Here is a 6,070-nt window from a genome sequence, read left to right as displayed (position 1 = left end):
GATAGAGGTTCATTAGGACAGAGAGGGGTGGGGAACCCCAAATCCCAACCTGGATTTCAGCACCAAATGACAGCAAATTAAAAAGAATACAAAAAGAAAAAGAGAGGCAGACCTCAATGGATCAGTTTTGCTTTATTAAACAACAGAAGGACATATTTTCAAGAGAAAAATGGTGACTGGCTACAACAAGGGTCTGAGTTTTATAGGGTTTAGCGGGGCCACGTCATGGAAGGAGTTTGCTGGATACTTCTGGTGGGCTTCCTTTTTGCAGACAGGAGAATTTTGGCAGATAAGGGAAATTATGAAAGGTCAGAGTCCTCAGTCTCCTTCTTCCCCTGAGGGGTTATAAGTTTCCACCTCCTTCATTTACTTATTCATTCATTCATTTGTTTTTTTGCTTGTTTAATTTTTGCTGTATTATGGGTAGGCAAATGATTGACCTCTAAGCTACATGCCTAGCACTTTTAAAAATTTTATTTTGAGCTAGGATCTTGTTAAATTCCCTGGAATGGCTAAAACTTGCTGTGCTTCTATCTCAGTCGCCTGAGTAACTGGAATAATAGGAGTGCCCAGCATGAAAGTCTTAATGTCACATTTGCTTGTGTTAGCATAATGTGCTTTTCATAATAATGTAGAATTCATCATAATTAGAAAATCTTGGAATATATATATCAAGTTTTATCACCAGTACCTTAAAAAAAAACAACCAACATTACAAAAAAATGATAAAAATATTTTAACAACATTATGGGCACCTTTTCATGGATCCAAAGTGTCTGATAACACCATTTACTTTGATCTTCAGGCCTGTGGGTATAATGCTTTTTTTTTTTTTTCTGTAGCTAGTACCTGAGCACTTCAAAATCCCTTCCTGATCCTTTAAACTTACTCATTATACTTTAAATCCTGCCTCCCTTAAGTTTGTGCATGTGTGATTTTGTGTGTATGTGTGTGTGTGTGTGTGTGTGTGTGCATTTGTGTGTAAGTTTGACAACTATTATTGACACATATTTTAAAGCAGTTATTTGATCAGCATTTATTGACAAAAAATAAAAATAAAAACTTGTGAAATCTCATATAATTTTAGCCTGAATTTTATCCTAAAGTGTAAGGATAAGTGTGATTCCCATACTTTTTATTCTTTATTTTTCTACTCTTTCAGGTTATTTTAATTAAGGTAAAAAGCATGAAATTGAGGGTAAAAATGGGAGTATTACTACTATAGAAGAAAAAGTGAAAATCTTTTCATTTTTACTTCAGTATGTAGGCATAATACTTTAGAAAACCAGAAATTTTTAAAAATGCCACAACTATGAAGCAAATATGAAGCTTTGTTTTTGTACAGGTTAAATAGTGTCAAAAGACTAATACCTAATAGATTGCATTTAGTATAATTTAATTCTAAATAGAGGAAGATTTTTCATAGTAATTGCTACATGGTCCAAAGAAAATGACTAAATTGAACTGCTATTTAAAATTTGTGAGAAATTCAGAGAAGATGTGAACACTTTGACCTTCAATAAAGGGAATGAAAGAAGACTGATTCTACAAAGAATCAAACCAAAATTGATTTAGTAAAAGACTAGCATCAAAAGAAACATGGAGAGTATAGTTGCAGTTGATGAACGTGAACTATTTCTATTTTTATTCTATGAAATAACTGCAATTTTGATGCTTGTAGCAGAGTGACCTGTTTTTCAACGTAAAAATTATAAAATGTTAAGAATATATTTAGACATATAATAGAAAATATCTCAAAAGAAATAACGTCAAAATAATACAGTTTTTAGTGCCACTGATGTTAATGGACAATTAAGATACTATTGATAGTAAATTTTGTCCAATTCAAGGTTTAAACTCACTGTCCTTCTAACCTGTGGTACACATTATTTTTGCTGCATGTACAGCATGCAGATAAGGTAGAAAAGAAATGTAGACACCACGAATATTCATTTTGAGCAAATATTTTAATGTTAAACAATGACGGTAAATAAATAAATGGGTACCTACTGGAGTGGATGACATTGGGGTGGCTGACTTCAGAGAGTGATTATAATGCATTTGGTTTAGTTTTAATTTTCATGATCATGTTTATATTTTACATAAAAATAAAATGAAGTAAAAATAATTATGAAAAATACAATGAAACACACTCAGAACCTTTGAATCTGTTGTTATTTCAAAGTTATGTTTACACTTAAGGGGATAAATATCAACCCAAATAAACTGAAATAAAGTTTATACTCCAAAGTTTGACATAAACTAATATTGACCATTTATTCTACTTCATTTCTTTTTCCAAAAATTTCAGAATGAATTTATATGTCAGTGTGAGTTAGAAAATGAGTAGATACATTGAGATTAATGGTTGCCAAGTTTTGACTAGTATGAAAGGGTGGAAGGCAAGAATGACTTCTATCATTCTAAGTTGAAAGGAAATCAGAGTTTTTGATATGAACATATTGTTGATAGAAAACTAAATAAGTAGGTAGATGGATGTATATTCAAACAAAAAACATTTATGTATGCCTATTCAAATAGGATTTACATAACTAAGCCAACTATATTTTTGAAATGGGGTCACTGACATCTCCACATTGAACACAGAATGAGAAAAAATATTTTCACCTAAAAACATATAAAATGCCTCTTTTCAAGACTAGTAGTTTATACAACAAAATCTTGCCTGATCACAATTAACTATTATTTATAGAATGTTCAGTAAATTTTCAGAAACATGTGAGGCACTCAGGGATTAATTAAATATACCCTCAGAGTTCTCTTTTGAGTTATTAATATAGTACTCTTTTGGGCAAAGAGAAATTTAAATTTGTTGACAATAAAAGTAAAAATAAATAGCTATGAACCTACAGTAATAATACATATCAAAGTATAATTATTACTTTGTATATTACTAGATCCCAGAAAACATTTTCCAGGAAAGAAAGAGCAGAAATATAAACCTAATCTCAATAAATTAGATTTACATCAATCCTTTAAATGTTTTAAATAATATTTTATTTGAAAATATTCTGTTTCCTAATTAAATGTTGTAAAACCAAATTAACTTTGTGAAGTTAAGTTCTTAATTTAACAAATTCACAAATGTGTTACTGGTATGAGTTCCAGTAGACTTTTTACTAATATAAGTATCCTGTGTAGCTTTTTCATTAATAGACATAGAATGAGGTTTTGCTTTTGAGAACTTGAAATAATTACTTCAAATCTCCAATTTTCTTCTTGAATAGGATTTGAAAGATTAATGTGTAATTAGCAATGCCATAGTACCTGCTATAAACATATTCTCTGTGTCACATATTTATTTTCACTTTGGTTAATATTTCTTATCATTGTATTTCATTCTGTTTCCATTAAGAGGAAAGAATTTAGGTGGTGACATAAAGCTAAAAATAAAATGACCCTTTTACTTGGTTTAGTGAGGAAAGATGACCTAGATACTTTAACATTGCTAACACACATCAGATTTTCAAAGTAGATTGGGTTGAAATTTGAATTAAATTGCGTATCTGGTTTATTCTTTCTCATTGGCTATTCAGAACATCAACTGAAAAATGTTCAAGTGGAAAACAGCAACTACACAGAAAAACAAATATGCCAATTTAATGTCAACCATTTTTATTTTATTTATATCTCTAGATGATATAATCAATTACATAATATATAAAGCAGTTATATCCCCTGATCTATTTTCTACAATATTTATTTAAACCTCTCGAGGCTTAACTAGATTGTCTTTTACTTGTATTTATTTCGTGTTATGTTGGTTCAATGAAAATTCAGAAGTAACGATGATGTGGCATTATCTTAAAAAAGGATATCTTAAGAACAAAGTCACATCAGAATGAAGTCTAAAAATGCATTATTTAGTCATGTAGATGTAAGAACATAAATATTAGTTCCAATGAAGAAATAAAAATATGTTTTTCAGTTTAAAAAAACAGACAGAAAAAGTCAGTTGAAAAGTGAACAGGAAGTAACATTTTTCACCAAGAAATGCTGCAACTGCATAATGTCATAAATACCTAAATACCACATTTTTGGAAGACTACTGGTTTCTTTCTCACTGAGAATATCGGTCTTCTACACTCACAGATTGTTACAAGTTTTGCTCTTTGATATTATATCACTAAGGTATATTCTTACTTGGAGGATCAAAATTACTTTCATTTAGAGAAACACCTCAATTTACAGCCCTGTTGCAAAGTTTGAATAAAGATTTCATGATCTGGAGTTGCACATGAGCCTTAATTTTGGAGTTTCCAAGGAGACAGCACCTTGGGTTCAGTTTTGCAGGCTAGAGCTGATTTTGGCTTCTTTACACACATGCTTTGCTATAAGTCAGCTTAAATTAAATTCACTTAAATTTGTCTCTTCTCCCAAATATCTATGATAAGTCTATCTCCTGTATCTTCTGAGACTCTTCTTAGTGTCTTTGCTTTAATTTCTAGATTGAAATGATGGGTAAAGTTTATTTTTTCAATGTTCAAGTGTGTTCCTGGTAGTATTGACCTGATTTGGCTAGGGCAAAAGTAGGTAATCATTAATAAAAGGAATATGAAAGTCTCCTGTTTGTGGCTTCCAAAATGACATTTTAAGTGAATGGCATAGGAAGAGGGAGAAAAAGTGCATAGGAATTCATAACATGGAGATATTAGGGCTTGAAATTAGTCCCCACTCAGCTCAGTGTGGGGTTTGGTGTTTCAGGGGTGGGAGGTGGGAGTCTCTGATATGGAGGCAAATGGGAGCCAAAGCACGTTGGGCAGCACCAATGACCCCCAGCATGACCCTGGTAAAATGCCAGTGGACTGAGCTCGAAGACCTCACCAGATGACCTTAGAGAATATTTTAGCAAATTTGGAGAAATTAGAGAATGTATGGTCATGAGAGATTACACTACAAAATGCTCTGGAGACTTTGGTTTCCTCACATTCACAGACCCAGCAAGTATAGATGAAGTATTAGGTGAGCCCCACCATGAATTAGATTCCAAAATGATTAACCCCCAAATTGCATTTCCTCCCCAATTGCAACCCAAGATGGTGACGAGAACAAAGAAAATATTTGTAGGCAGATTATCTGTGAACACAGTAGTGGAAGATGTAAAGCAATATTTTGAGCAGTTTGGCAAGTTAGAGGATGTGATGCTGATGTTTGTAAAACCACCACAGGTACAGAGGGCTTGGATTCATCACTTTTGAGAATGAAGATATTGTGGAGAAAGTTTGTGAGATTCATTTCCATAAAATCAATAATAAAATGGTGGAATGTAAGAAAAATCAGTCAAAAGAAGTCATGTTCCCACATGGGACAAGAGGCCAAGCTGGGAGCTGCCTTATACCATGAATATGTTCATGCTTGGCATGGGGCTGTAGGACTCCCCCAGCTTCGTGGCAACTTAGAGCCGAGGGTACCCTAGATTTGCTCCTAGCTTCAGTTATCAGTTCCCAGACTATAATGCCAGTTTCACAAGACATAATTTTAATCAACAAGCTCTTAAGAGAGGCATAGCATATTGGGGTTAGCCACCATTTCTAGAGTGAGGACACAATCTGGGCCTGGGCCACCCTTGCTGCTGCTAGTGTCCACTGACACACTGTCCCTGCTGACTGTCTGAATGAATAGTCTTTCCCGTATTTAATTCTTAGAAAAGACCTCATTCCGTCACTCTGTTTTTCAAAACACTTGTTCTCCAGTCCCTTCCCATTTGCCCCTGTATTCATTGTAACCAACCCCACCCCAACTCCCTGGAATGTAATGGGGCCAAGGGAACTACTCATAAACCGAGACTTCTCAGGAGTAGAGACTCCTCAGGGGCATCCAGGAAGAAGTTGTCAAGTTTCAAAAAATGACAAAACAGGCTTGTTGGGACATTTCATGGAGTGAACTCTTATGTACTGTTGACCAGAGGGTTGTAGCTATGTGACTTTGGTCCCTGGTGGACGAAAGCAGAAGGGAGCACACACACACCCCTCTATGAAAAGATGTGAGAAACGTAATCTGGTAACAGGTCGTCCAATTTTCTTTGTTCTTTGGGGCCAGTCTCTCAGTG

At 33.8% G+C, this 6,070-nt stretch overlaps 1 pseudogene across 1 annotated transcript; it reads left to right on the top strand.

Moving 5' to 3' along the window:
• Positions 1-4,749: 4,749 nt before the first annotated feature.
• On the top strand, positions 4,750-5,529 carry LOC306660282 (RNA-binding protein Musashi homolog 2-like; annotated as a pseudogene). The gene has a single exon. The product of its transcript is annotated as an RNA-binding protein Musashi homolog 2-like (transcript).
• Positions 5,530-6,070: the final 541 nt, after the last annotated feature.

This window comes from Sciurus vulgaris, assembly GCF_902686455.1.
Source record: "Sciurus vulgaris genome assembly, chromosome: 4".
Taxonomy (NCBI): domain Eukaryota; kingdom Metazoa; phylum Chordata; class Mammalia; order Rodentia; family Sciuridae; genus Sciurus; species Sciurus vulgaris.
Note: the sequence above shows the minus strand (reverse complement) of the source record. Positions and strands in the feature narration are given on the sequence as shown.